We start from the raw sequence: 15,467 nt of genomic DNA, 5'->3' as shown, positions 1-15,467 counted from the left end.
CCTAGGTTATCCAATGGGCTTTTCTTTTTGGCCATTTTCTTCAATAGTGCAAATGTAATTTCTTTGATACATGAGGTGACAATCTCTTCTTCAGCTAACTATTATTATGTTATGGGTCTGCTACACACACACCTTGTTTTTGTTGTTGATGTATGTAATGCATTAATGGTAAAAATATTCATCATTTTCAGCACCATGAATTGAATTTTTTGAGTCACGAAAATGGCCTGATTGTGGCAAATTTTAAAGAACTGTGGGTGTTATTTACTAAAGGAAAATCCACTTTGCACTACAAGTGCACTGCAAAAATGCACTTGAAACTGCACTGAAAGTGCACTTGTAGTGTAAAGTGGATTTCCCTTTAGTAAATAACCCCTATTGTCACTGTAAACACCAAATTACTCCAAAAACTGCTATTGAGCATTGAAAGAAGAAGCCATACATTGTTGAGTAGAAAACATTTTACTCAAAGCACATTCACATGTGCATTAGAAAAGGGTTTTTGAACAAACCAACAATTATTTTGTTTGACAGTAGAAATATCCTTTTTTGGGGTAAACATGCATGTTTAAAACCATAAAACAATACACAACTCAGGAACTTACAAAGTTCAACTTTTAGAAATTAGAAGGCAATATTAGACATTAGTATGTCCAAACTGTGTTGATATTGCCTGCCACCCCTGTGAAAGCCAAATTTAGAAGATGCACACAAATTGAGAGTCAAAATGGGGATTTCCCTCCTGATCCCATGTCTAATGTCAACATGTGTGTTTCCGGGGTGCAACCCCTTCCTCTCAGCTACTTTAGTTGCGAGGAAGTGGTTGCACCCACACAACATGTACACTGATATCCCGTGGTGGCAAATAGCACATGTTGACATGCTGTGTGCATCTTTAAAATTTCAATATACTTTAAAAAAGTTAGAAAAATATTAAAAATATAAACTATTTGAATAATTGTGGTGTGTTTTAGATTCTGCCTAAAACAGCAATTATGTTTTTGAGTCTCTTTTCCACATCATTGATGTCTTCCTTGATCTTCTGTAAATCACGATTCCACACCATGATCTCCCCAATGGAGATGTGTGCACTTGCACTTGTGAAGTGAGATTCTTCTTCCACAACATCCACATCACCTAAAATTAAAAAACACACCATGTATTATAAATATACAGGCATACATCTATTACCTGAAGTTGTGGTCTCAGACACTCACCTGTTGTGGTCACTATTTCGCCCAATTCATAAACCTCTCCTTCCTCCACATCCTCTGTTTGTGGTATGGGGATTTTCCCTTCTTTAGGAGGTTGTAGGTCCTTGGTGTCCTCTGATGTCCTGAGTCTTTTCTCCCCTATGTGAATAAAAAAAAAGGTATACTTAGCACACAGATATTTGAGGGCAGAAATAGTAATATGAAACATTGCTTGGAAGTGTCGTACAATTGTCTCTTTTGGCAGAGTTCCAAGCAGAAGACATAATTTTTTCTCTTTCTTAAAGCTGGATTACTTACCTTTTTTGGTAAAGTATCACACATGGAGACACCCCTAGTATCCACTGGAGCACCTGTGTGGGACACCCTAAAAAGTTTGTTCTGGTGTCCCACACTAGTGCTCCTGCGTCCAGATGTGTAAAAAGCTGCTGAGTGTCTTCTCCTTACACTGAATCAAGTTTGCATTTCATTCTAGTTACAAACCCATCTAGACAACAATGTAGTAAACTTCTTTTAATACAAATAGGCATGAACAAATGTATTTATCCTGCATCTGCCAAAAACATTGCATTAGTGGGTGAACGAACAATGTTTACTTATGAACAATTACTGTGCTCACGAACCTGAAACTTGCCATTTTAAACTGTACAACAGTAAAGAAAAGCACATGGAGCAGCACGAACGTAATAATAATAGGAACACATGAAAAAATACTTACTTTTTTGCAGCACTCTCTTGATTCTTCTGTACTGATCCTGCTCCCTCAATTTGAGGTCTGACCATCAGTTCCTCAGTTGATCCTTGGATCGCTGTACCCCAAAATTCATCTGCAGACTTTTCACAACTTTACTCATGATTTTGGACTTTCTCACATTTGGGTTGCTGTACGGTCCATGCCTCCCATCATAGTCGGCCCTCTTCAAGATGTACACCTTCTCCAACATCTCTACAAGGGACATATTAGAGGACTTAAATCTCCTCCGGGATTGGGACGTTTGTGGCTCCTGGCTTTCGTTGTCCTCCTCATTGCTGCTCTCCTCTGCATGCACTTGCACTTTCTTTGCCATGTGCTCTCCCACTGCGCCGAACGAGAAGGGGCGGGGAATAGACTAGAAAAAAGGTCAAGGGCGGGTGGAGTTTCATGCATGTGCAGTGTATATAAAGCGTAACACGCGTGCATCGTACGTACAATCTGTGAGCGGAGGACGGAGTAGCGTAAGCGCAGATTGTGATAGCGAAGGTACAATTTGAACTTGTAGCATCAGTGGTCTATACTGCTTCTAGATTGAGGCCTATATTGGGACAAGATTAGGAGAGTTTAGCCTGACATTAGGGTTTGTCGTGTGTTGTGTCTTGCACAGAAAATGGATCGATTCAATGATCACGACTTCCTCCCCCAATTCATTGATATGTACAGAGAGCCCTGTCTGTGGCAGGTGAAACACCCCTTTTATAGTAATAAAAGAAAGAGGCAGTCAGCGCTAGATCAATTGCTGGAATTAGTGAAGCCACAGATCCCCACGGCAAACATCAACTATTTGAAGGCCAAAATTGGTGGCCTGGGGAGCACTTATAATAGGGAGCGCAAGAAGGTCCAGGATTCCATGAGTTCAGTAGCAACAGCAGATGACGTTTATGCCCCCAGGCTGTGGTACTACGACAGACTGTGATTTTTGTCAGACCAGACTGAAATCAGGCCATCACTCTTAACCCATCCTTCCACACTTCCTTCCACCTCAGATGAGGCTTCCGAAGTCCAACCTGGGCCTTCCACCCAGGAAGAAGATGTGGAGGAGCCCAGCTTGAGTCAGGTATAGCATTGTTCAACATAATTCTCACAATTGTGTTTAATTGATGAACAATAAACTAAAACTATATCCCATTTTCATACACAGGAAAGCCTCAGCCAGGAGGAGGCTGTGGAAAGTGGCAGCCAGGAGGTGGCAGGGGAAAGTGGCAGCCAGGAGGTGGCAGGGAAAAGTGGCAGCCAGGAGGTGGAGGGGGAAAGTGGCAGCCAGGAGGTGGCCGGGCCCAGTAGCCTGGCCGAATCCCAGGTTCCTCTGCCTTCCAACAAAAAGTACTAGGAAGGGGAGGGACGTGGAGGAGTCAGCTCTTTCTTTGATTCGGGAGGCTACTGCGGCCCTCAGAACCACCCCCAATCTTCAAAAGGCCTATGCCTGCATGGTAGCCAGCAAAATGCAGGAAATGGAGGTGGGCCAACGCCTATTTTGTGAGGAAGTGATCTATGTGGCCCTAAATAAGGGTTTGAGGGGCGAAATCACAAACAAAACTCACCTGTGTGAGTTGAACCATCCTCCTCCTCCTCCACCTCTTGCCACAGCTCCAACACCAGAGCCACAGCCCGGAAGCAAGCGTGAAAGGAAGCATGTAAGGAAGACAAGAGAGTGATGAACTGGGTTCAGTATGGTCTGACAAAAGATGCAGGCTGTTGTAAGACCACAGCCTCAGGACATATATGTCATCTGCTGCTATTCCTGATCTCTCTGAATCCTGGACTGGATTGTGCTCCCTAATAAATGGACTCCTCAGGCAACCAATTTTGCCTGTCAAATAATTACTGTGTGCCCTGGGGTACAAAGGCTTCGCCAATTTCACCAGTTTATCCAGCGCTGCCTTTGTCTTTATTTTGTTATGACCCCTAATAAATGCCTAGTTTATTTGTCCTTGGCTATGTGTTTTAGTTCAAAAAGGAAAGTTTGTTTGTGAGTAGGCAGGTACATTTCAAAATTACAATGTGAAATTAACAAGGGACATCAACACCAAACAACCTCCTTGAGGTTAAAAAATACAAGATAATAATGGTGTTGTGGTAACTTGACACACAAAACAACAAAAAATATTATGGAGATCACTGGAAAAAAAAACAAAACAGGAGATCTTGATAAAAAAAATCATTGAAAAAAATCACTATAAAAATAAATTCTAAACATTATTATGGAGATCTGACGAAAAAAAATATTATTCAGGAGATCAAGAAAAATAATAAAGAAATCAGTTTGTCAGCAGCAAAACAACTTCATTATTCTAGCATTCTAAAGAAGAAGAGAATGCGCTGCATTAAAAGATTAAAAACTTTGCAGTGTGACAAATGTGCTATCTTCATTACGAACACTAGTTTTAACAGACCGAGCGCTTCCGTCTCATACTTGATTCAGAGCATGCGTGGAATTTTGTGCGTCAGAATTGTGTACACACGCTCGGAATTTATGAGAACGGATTTTGTTGTCAGAAAATTTGAGAACCAGCTCTCAAATTTTGTTGGTCAGAATTTCCGACAAAAAATGCCTGATGGAGCCTACACACGGTCGGAATTTCCGACAACAAGCTTACATCAAACTTTTCTCGGAAATTCCGATCGTCTTAACGCGTCATAAGTATTCATGTTAACATACTCAATATTGCATCTCTGATCTATTGAATGGTAAAAAGAATGGCTTTGGAAATACATCAGTATTTTATACAATGAAAAAAAAAGTATATGAAAGTAATAAAGTGAAACTTTAGTGGTTTTGGATAGGTTGGTGAATGATTAGAACCTCTGTCAGACTTTAATGAGGTCTGTGACCTCTTGGCTTGTGTGTGTAAGTACTGTATGTGTGCGCATGTGCCTGTAGTACTATAGTAAGATGGCTGTGAATACAACCTTTCCACCAAAGCTAGCTCATCATGGTTCAAGTAACAGAGGTTTGCCTACAGCCTGAGGATGATTGAAAGGTATCCATCTCTCTCCAACATCTTTTTGAGTCACCACCTCAAACCCTGGTGGGAGAGGATGGGACCAAATGTCATGTTGCCACTGATAAAATGAAAAAAAGGTATTTACAGTAGATTACATTGTAGACAAATTATTAAGGGAGTGTAAGTAGTTTTTAATGACTTTACAAACACCTTAACAAGCCTCAATTTATATTGTAGACAAATTATTAAGGGAGTGTAAGTAGTTTTTAATGACTTTACAAACACCTTAACAAGCCTCAATACACCGGCATCTCTTTTGAGCAATGCAACACAACACATGGTGCATTCACATCTTTGCATTGTGGTGCTCTAAAGGGCAGGTGAAATTATTCATACTCTATATGAGCACTGAGATGTCACTCAAACTGGGGTACAATGTACCACAACACACGTATAACATATGCTGTGGGGTACACATGTATTTGTGAACACAAGCATGTACGTATAGGCGTGACTAGAGTCTTATGCCCCGTACACACGGTCGGATTTTCCGATGGACAATGTCCGATCGGAGCGTGTTGTCGGAAATTCCGACCGTGTGTGGGCGCCATCGGACATTTTCCATCGGATTTTCCGACACACAAAGTTGGACAGCAGGAGATAAAATTTTCCGACAACAAAATCCGATCGTGTCAATTCCGACCGTGTGTGGCCTGTTCCGACGCACAAAGTGCCACGCATGCTCAGAAGAAATTCCGACACGGGACAGCTCGTTCTGGTAAACTTAGCGTTCGCAATGGATACAGCACTTTTGTCACGCTGCAATGTTAAAAATGGTTTAATACAGCGCACTCTCTTCTTCTTTATAATGTGACAAGAATTAAGTCGTTTTGCTGCTCGTATTCACACACACTTCTCACAAACTTTTATTTGTGTTTTTTTAGTGGGATTCCCTGAATATATTGTTATTAGTTGTCACATCTGACAGTTTGATATTTTTTAATTTTTTTTTTTATTTTGGATTTTAAGCCTTTTTTTTTATTTAATGTTTGTATTTTTTCCAAGGCTGATCTTTGTTCAATGTTATTTTTATTTTTACTCCAGAATATTTTTGGGTGTGTTTTGTGTGTCAAGTTACCCCAACACCATTGATATCTTTTATTATTTAATCTCAAGGAGATTGTTTGTTGTTGGTGTCCCTTGTTCATTTCACATTGTATATTTGAAATGTACCTGAATCCTCACAAACAAACTATCCTTTTTGAAGTAAAACACATAGGAGAGTATAATTAAAAACAAAAATCCTTTATTAAGGGATCAGAACCAAACAAAGAGGAAGGCAACACTGGATCAACAAGAGAAATTAGCGAAGCCTGGGACCCCCACGGCAGACATCAATTCTTCAACATCAAAATTGGTGGCCTGAGGAGTCCATATGTAAGGGAGGGCAGTCTGGTCCGGGATTCACAGAGACTTGGATAGCAGCAGATGACATGTGTGTCCGCAGGCTGTGGTACCACAAGAGGCTGCATTTTTTTGCCCAACAGACTGGATCCAGGATCCTCATTGTCTGGTCTTCCTTTCACGCTTCATTCCCGGCTGTGGCTGTGCAGTTGGAGATGTGGCAGGAGGAGGAGTAGGACCTGGAGGAGGAGTAGGACCTGCAGGAGGAGGAGGAGGACCATCCCAAAGCTGTGTGTGAGGTGTAATTTGGCCCCTCATACCTTTCTCCAGAGCCTCCGATATGAGGGCCTCACACATGGCTTTTTGGCCCTCCTCCATCCTCTGCATTTTATAGGCTATGAATGCAGCAATGTTCTCCTGCCTGGTGTGTGGTGCTCCCAGGACCTCTGTAGCCCTCCAAAAGAATCTGATAGCCGCCTCCTCTAGGGCACTCGTCCTACTGCCACTTTCTGTTTTCAGGGGGGGTGGAGGGACCTTGATATCAGCCAGCCGGCTCGGCCCGGCCACCTCCTGGCTGAGACTTCCCTGTGTATGAAAAAGGGACATAGTTGTAATGTTTTGCATCATCAATCACAATCCTTAATTAGTACTCCCAACTAACATATAGTTCACATCATTGATTGGACAAGCAGAAATATTTAGAGGAATGCTATACCTGGCTCAATCTGGGCTCCTCCACATGCGGCCTGGAAGGCCCAGGTTGGGCGTCAGAAGCCTCAGCCGGGGGGGAAGGAAGCGTGGAAGGAAGACTGGAGAGGGATGGCCTGGGTTCAGTCTGGCCTGCCAGAAAGTGCAGCCTGTCGTAGTACAACATCCTGGGGACATAGATGTCACCTGCTGCTCCGGATCTCTGTGAATCCAGGACTTTATTGCGCTCCCTCAGATATGTGCTCCTCAGGCCACCAATGAAAATCTTTAAATAAGTGATGTCTGCCGTGGGGATCACCTGCTTCACAATTTCACACAATTGCTCCAGTGCTGCCTTCCTCTTTGCTTGGTTCTTGTAATGGGGGTGTTTAATCTCCCACAGACAGGGCAGCTCCCTTAGCATCTCTATGAATACTGAAATGAAGTCCTTATCTTTGAGTACCATATCCATGTTCACTGCAAGACACAACACAAGACAAAGCCTAATGTCACACAAAACTCTCCTAATCTTGTTACAATATAGGCCTCAATCTAGAAGCAGTATAGGCACAAGTTTGTCTCTTACCTTCGTTCTTACGATCGGCGCGTCCAATGCTCCTTCCTCCGCTCACAGATCAAACGTAATACGCACGTGTGTTACGCTTTATACACACTGCGCATGCGTGTAACTCCGCCCGCCCCTGACGTTCTTTCTAGTGTATTCCCGCCCCTTTTCGTTCGGCGCAGTGGGGGAAGAGCATGATGGCGGACATACAGCAGGTGCGGGCTAATTGTAGCAACGAGGAGGAGGAGGAGGAAAGGGCGGATCCAGGCACGTCCCGATCCAGAAGGAGACGTTTTAAGGCCACAAATATGTCATTTGGGGAGATGTTGGAGATGGTCGACATCATGAGGAAGTCTGACTATGACGGAAAATATGGGCCTTACCCCAACCCCAACATCCGAAAGGCCAAGATCATGGCGAAAGTGGTCAGGAGTCTAGAGTGGAATTTCGGGGTACGAAGGTCTAAAGATCAGCTCAGGAAGCGGTGGTCGGAACTGAAGTTGAGAGAGCCAGAGCAGTAGCGAAAGATCCGGAGAGTGCTGCAAAAAAGTAAGTAGTTGTGCTGTGTTCCTATAGTTTCTCTCTTTATTACGTTCGTTCTGCTCCATATGCTTTTATTAGTTGTAACGTTTAAAAAGGTCAACTTTAATGTTCATGGGCACATTATTCGTTCGTATCAAACATTTTTCTTTCGGCCTCTAGAACACCATTGTTTAGGCCATATGCATTTTCACACATTTTTGGGGGCCTACTTGGATGCCAAATATTTTTTTGTGTAGATGGGTTTGTTACTAGAATGAAATGCAAACTAGATTGTGTGTAAGGAGAGGACACTGAGCAGCTGTTTTCACATCTGGACACTGGAGCACTAGTGTGGGACACAAGAACACCATTTTTATTAGGGGGGGCACACAGGTGCTCCAGTGTATACTATAGGAGGGGCTACATCTGTGAAGCTTGTACCAAACAGGTAAAGTATTGCAGCTTGACAAAGGGCAATAAAAAATATACATCTTGGAACTCTGCTAAAATAGACAATTGTACCCCACTTCCGAGCAATGTTTCCTATTTCTAGTTCTGCCATCAAATATCTGTGTGCTAAGTATACCATTTTTGTTTTACATAGGGGAGAAAAGACTCGGACACCCCTCATCCCAGGAGACCAGAGACCCCCCCCCTCTGGAAGAAGGGGAAATACCAACACAAGAAGAAGAGCAGGAGGAAGAAGAAGACGTGGTGGAGATTGGCACCACAACAGGTGAGTGTCTGCGAACACAGGCTCAGGTAAAAGAGATGGATGGTGGCAGATTTTTGAGACCTTTTTTTTTGTTCTTTATCTCTTTTTAGGTGATCGTGATCCAGAACGCTTTACATCTGAAAGTGCCCAGATACTGATCGGGGAGATCATGGGGTATAATCTCCAATTGCAAAACATCCAGTAACAAATCAGTGATGTTATTAAAAAAAATAATAACATCATTGATGTTTTGGGGCGAATTTAAACCCCACAAAATCACCTGTTTTATCGTACCAACATTTTTTAAATGTTTAGAAAAGCCAAATTTGGAGGATGCACACAGTGTGCCAACATGTGCTATCTGCCATCACGGGAGATCAATGGACGCGTTTTGGGGGTGCAACCCCTTCCTCAATTATAAAGTAGCGTTGAGGAAGGGCTTGCTCCCCCAAAACATGTCCCTTGATCCCCCCTGATGGCAGATAGCACATGTTGACATTCGTAAATTGGTGTGCATCTTCCAAATTTGGCTTTTCCAGGGGTGATTTCCCCCCATCTGAACGCTATATCAAACACAGTTCATAAATACTCATGTCTGATATAGCCTTCAGGTTTTACCATATGTGAACTTTGTAAGTTCAGGTTTTTTGGCTTTCTTGTTGGTTTTACACAGGCCTGTTTTATCTGAAATGGATATTTCGATTTTTGATAATGCTACTGCAAACATTGTTATACAACAAACATGTTGGTTTGTTTTAAAAACCTTTGGGAAATGCACATTTGATTGTGCAGGTATAAAAAAGTGCCTTACTCAAGAATGTGTGGATTATTGTCTCAACACTACAACACTTTTGGGGTGATGTAATTGCTGTTTTATGCAAAAATGGGGGTTATTTCCTAAGAGCAAATCCTCTTTGCACTACAAGTGCAGGTTCAGTGCAGTTGCAAGTGCACTTGTAGTGAAATGTGTTTTTGCATTTAGGAAGTACCAGCCAACACTGTTTTTTATAAGGTTACCCAATCACGACATTTTCTGCACTCAACACATTTCTGTCAGGGTCAGCTAAAACACACACAAGCAGTAAATGTCCACAAAGAATTTCTTTTGGTTGTTTTTTATTTGAAAAAGGTGTCACAGATTGTCTGGCATATTGATAGCCCCCCTACCCACAAAGAACTCCAGGTAGCGTAACCGGACATCACGGGCATTCAGGGAGGGCAAGCCAGGACGGCCACTTTCAAGCGCCGTCAGTGTTGATGGATTAGGGATTCCGGCCTCAGGCCCAACTGAGCCAGCATAGTTGGCTGAATGTTTTCTTAAAAAATTATGGAGAACACAGCAGGCAAGTATTATATGGTTCAGTTTATACTCCGCCATATGGATGGGTGTCAGAAATAATCGGAACCGGCTGGCCAGGATTCCAAATGTGTTCTCCACCACTCTTCGGGCTCTGGCCAGCCGGTAATTAAAAACCCTCTGTTCCGGGGTGAGGGTCCTCATCGGGAATGGCCGCATCAGGTGGTCCCCCAGCGCAAATGCTTCATCAGCAACAAACACAAATGGGAGACCTTCAACATCGTCCTCTGGAGGTGGCAAGTCCAAGCTGCCATTCTGGAGACGCCTGTAGAACTCCGTCTGGGCGATCACTCCACCATCGGACATCCGGCCATTCTTCCCCACGTCCACATACAAGAACTCGTAATTAGCCGACACCACCGCCAACATCACTATACTATTAAACCCCTTGTAATTATAATAGTACGACCCCGAGTTGGGTGGTGGGACGATGTGGACGTGTTTCCCATCAATTGCCCCTCCGCAGTTAGGAAAGTCCCACCGCTGGGCAAAGTGGGTGGCCACAGTCTGCCATTTGTGTGGCGTTGAAGGAAACTGTTGAGGAAAAAAAAATAAACATTACTATTTTTTCACAGAAACATGGCAAGCAGATTAGACACAAACATTATGGGGTAACCTCCAGATAGCATTTACTAAGGGGAATTTAACAACAACAAAGTATAAGGTACACCTATCATATTCCCCCTCCCCCCCTCTCATGGGCCATTTCAAACATTATAGGGGGGGGGGGGACTCTTGGACAGGTAACCCTCTTCACTTCATTGAGAGATGAATGCCTAAATACAGGGTATTACTTGGAACAGCCCCTCCTGAGTTACACTATTGGCAGACCACTGGACAGGTAAGAAGTGTCATAATACAAAAATATAAATACACACTGTACACATTTGAGGACATTTGAACATTCTGCTATTACCTATCAAGATAATAATACGATACAAAAACTTTAAACAGTACCATTGGAAAGTATACAGGCAGGCCCTTGCACTACATGCTTTGGGGAATTCATCCATAAATCTGACCAGTAAAGAGATGGGTATAGTGTGTATGGGTTTGGCAAAGTCAGCAGATAGATGATTGAGGATAGAGAATTGGGATCAGCTGACTTAGCAGTTGGGGGGGGAGGGTTAAAAAAAATTTGGGGACACCACAAAAAAAAGCCTCTGGCACTCTGCCTGAATTTAAATCAAAAATAACATTTCCAAACATTTTAGGGGGTGTTTGGGGTAAAGCACTACTATGGAGCTGATAAAATACATTGTTAAGTGACTACATGAGGTGAATATAGGCCAGGAAAGACCATGCTGGGGAGGTTAGTGAAGGGCAAATATGTATGAAGGACATAAAATAATAATTACCTAAAAATCCAGCATGCATGAGAACAAAGGGGACATTCACAGCATATTACAATCATGGTAATTAGGGAATGAGGGAAGAAATACAATATATTATCAAACATTCAATACAATAAAATGTGATATAAAAGGATAAAAATCTTACCTTCATATACTCCTTCTGCAGGACCTGGATGATGGCAGAACAGGTCTCTGGGATAATGATCCCCAGAGCCTGGGGGGAGATGCCTGTCGAGAACTTCAAGTCCTGCAGACTTCTCCCTGTGGCCAAATACCGCAAGGTAGCGACCAACCTCTGCTCCGGAGTGATGGCTTGCCTCATGCAGGTATCCTGCCTGCTGATATAGGGGGTCAGCGAAGCCAACAAACGGTGAAACACGGGGTCCGTCATCCTGAGAAAGTTCCTGAAATCATCAGGATTATTCTCACGGATCTCACGGAGCAAAGGCATATGAGAGAACTGGTCACGCTGAAGCAACCAATTCTTGGTCCATGAACTCCTCCCCACCCTGTTCATGGACTGGACTTGTGTCAAGGTCAGGACCCCAACACCAAGCCCCCGCACAGCACGAACTCTACGAGGAGTACGCATACGAAACATGGCTAGAAAACGGTCGGCTGCTCAGAACGAAGTAACAGAACGCACTGAAGAACAGCAAGGCCTGTGAAGAGCGACCTGAAAAACAGCAACGAGCGGGCAAGATCGCACAGAAAACTCCGATACGAACTGACTGCACGCACTGAAGAGCAGATACAAACCCACAAGCACAAACTGAACGGCAGAAAACGATCTGAAAGCCACAAGTCTGAAAAAGCGCGAATCGTCTCTCACCAAACTTTTACTAACACGAGATTAGCAAAAGGAGCCCAAAGGGTGCCGCGCTTGGTTCTGAACCGGCCTTTTCTAGTCTCGTCGTACGTGGTGTACGTCACCGCGTTCTTGGCGATCGGAAATTCCAACAACTTTGTGCGACCGTGTGTACGCAAAACAAGTTTGAGCCAACATCCGTCGGAAAAAATCCTAGGATTTTGTTGTCGGAATGTCCGAACAAAGTCCGACCGTGTGTACGGGGCATTACAGACAGAAGGTGAGGGAAAATCTTCAAATTGAGACAATTATTCCAGTGACAATTGTTGGAGATTATATTACTCCTAACCCGACTCTTGTTGTAGAACAGAAGAGGGGAAATCTCTGTGTAAACATAGACAGCAATAACAACCTGGCAGGATTTCCTGTCTCTATTAAAAAACAGACTGGAGTCCAACCTGTTTTACTAATACCTTTGCTAAATGATAATGACCAGAAGGAGACTGGGAAAATATATAAGATTATTTCTCATTTTCCTGATTTGAAAGTGTAAATATTTTACCAAGCATTTCTGCCTCTACTCTTCTTTTTTAGGGCGCTTTCCACATGGTAAATATTTCCAAAGTTTTCCCTGTTCAGTAAGAGGAGACATCAAACAATTGCACTGTAATGACTATACTGAAAGTATATGAAAAACCCTCACCTTGTAAAACAGCCCATTTAGTTTAAAGTGAAAGGCAAAACATTTGTGTATAGATATTAAAAAAATAATGAAAAACGTGTTTCCCTCTGTTCTCAGCTGCATTAATAGATAGGGGAGGAGAAACAACATTACACTAATCTTCGCAGTGAATGGCTGTGCAGGTGTGGGGGCGTGTCAGCACAAGTCTGATCATTGGAATAGCTCCCAGTACAGCCATAACACTAACCATGTCATTCTCTCCTGCCTTATGTGGTCAGTTTTTAATAGGGAAGCAGGGGGACTGGCAGGAACATCAGGGATTTCACACAAAGGAAGCATTACAAATAAAAGGATACTTTTTCATACAAGTACATGGTAGAGCAGACACATATCAGGAATATGAAATATTGGGTTTTCATATTCTTTAAAGAGAGACTGGAGTTGATTTACTAAAGGCAAATAGACTGTGCACTTTGAAAGTTCAGTTGCTCCAGAGCTTAGTAAATGAGGTGAAGCTCTACTGACTTCCATCATCCAATGATGTGCAAGCAAAAATGCTTGATTTAGTAGTCTTTGCAAAGTGAGGCTTCTTCTCATTAACTAAGCTCTGGAGCAACTGCAGTTGCAAAGTGCACAGTCTATCTGCCCTTATTAAATTCATCCCACTGTCTCATTCAGGGCACCCTACTAAAACTGACGATCACCTTGCCAGCACTCTATTTAAGCTTCTACTTCCACAGCAGCTTTAGACAATATTCGGTGTATGTGATCTATTCCCCTGTAAGAGTACTTAAGTCTAGTAGCCAATTGCTAGGTCCCAGTGATGTCACATGAACATGGGAGTGTGATCTGACTACTATTCTTAAGCCTGGTACACTTTCAGTATGTGTATGCCACTGTCTGCTCAACAGATTGCGGTCTAACGTCCGGCTTCTGTTGAAGGGTTATGCTGCAAGACCAGCATTTAATCAGCACTCACAGCTAGGGATGAGCATAAAACCCACCAGTTCGGTTCGCAGTAGAACATGCAAACAGGCAAAAAATTTGTTTGAACACGCAAACACCATTAAAGTCTATGGGACACGAACATTAAAAATCAAAAGTGCTAATTTTAAAGGTTAATACGCAAGTTATTGTCATAAAAAGTGTTTGGGGACCTGGGTCCTGCCCCAGGGGACATGTATCAATGCAAAAAAAAGTTTTAAAAACGTCCGTTTTTTTCGGGAGCAGTGATTTTAATAATGCTTAAAGTGAAACAATAAAAGTGTAATATTCCTTTAAATTTCATACCTGGGGGGTGTCTATAGTATGCCTGTAAAGTGGCGCATGTTTCCCGTGTTTACAACAGTCCCTGCACAAAATGACATTTCTAAAGTAAAAAAGTCATTTAAAAGTACTCGCGGCTATAATGAATTGTCGGTCCCGGCAATACACATATAAGTCATTAAAAAAAAAAAAATGGGATTCCCCCTCAGTCCATTACCAGGCCCTTCAGGCCTGGTATGAATATTAGGGGGAACCCCGAACCAACATTTAAAAAAAAAATTGCGTGGGGGTCCCTCCAAATTCCATACCAGGCCCTTCAGGTCTGGTATGGATATTAAGGGGAACCCCGTGCCAAATTTTTTTTTAAAAATGGCATGGGGGTCCTCCTCAAAATCCATACCAAACCCTTCACGTCTGGTATGGATTTTAAGGGGAACCCTGCGCCAAAATTTTTTAAAAAATCGCGTGGGGGTCCCCCCAAAAATCCATACCAGACCCTTATCTGAGCACGCAACCTGGCAGGCCGCAGGAAAAGAGGGGGGGATGAGAGAGCGCCCCCCCTGAACCGTACCAGGCTACATGCCCTCAACATAGGGAGGGTGATTTGGGGTAGCCCCCAAAAGCACCTTGTCCCCATGTTGATGGGAACAAGGGTCTCATCCCCACAACCCTTGCCCGGTGGTTGTGGGTGTCTGCAGATGGGGGGCTTATCGGAATTTGGAAGCCCCCTTTAACAAAGGGACCCCCAGATCCCGGTCTCCCTCCCTGTGTGAAATGGTAATGGAGTACAAATGTACCTCTATCATTTCACAAAAAAGTATGAAAATGTTAAAAATGACATGACACGGCTTGGGGACAAGTCCTTTATCAAAAATAAAAAGATAAAACTGTCCCACGTAGTCTTCTTCTTCTCTTGCTCCGTCGACGGACCGAAAAAGAAAAAAAAAATCGCGACCGACCCGCCTACATGGGAGGCACCCACCATAATGACGGTTCTCTCAGGTGACAGCTCTTTTATAACTGAGGGCGGGGCCACACGCTGACGTCGCCAGGTGACCCCGACCCCCTCTGATGCACGGAGACATCCCTATGGCTTCTCTGTAACGTGGCACGGGGTTCCCCTTAATATCCATACCAGACCATACTAAACCCCCCCCCCCCCGGTACGAAATTTAAAGGAATATTTCACTTTTATT

Source organism: Aquarana catesbeiana, linkage group LG04 (assembly GCF_042186555.1).
Source record: "Aquarana catesbeiana isolate 2022-GZ linkage group LG04, ASM4218655v1, whole genome shotgun sequence".
Classification (NCBI taxonomy): Eukaryota; Metazoa; Chordata; class Amphibia; order Anura; family Ranidae; genus Aquarana; species Aquarana catesbeiana.
This window is presented reverse-complemented; position numbering follows the sequence as displayed.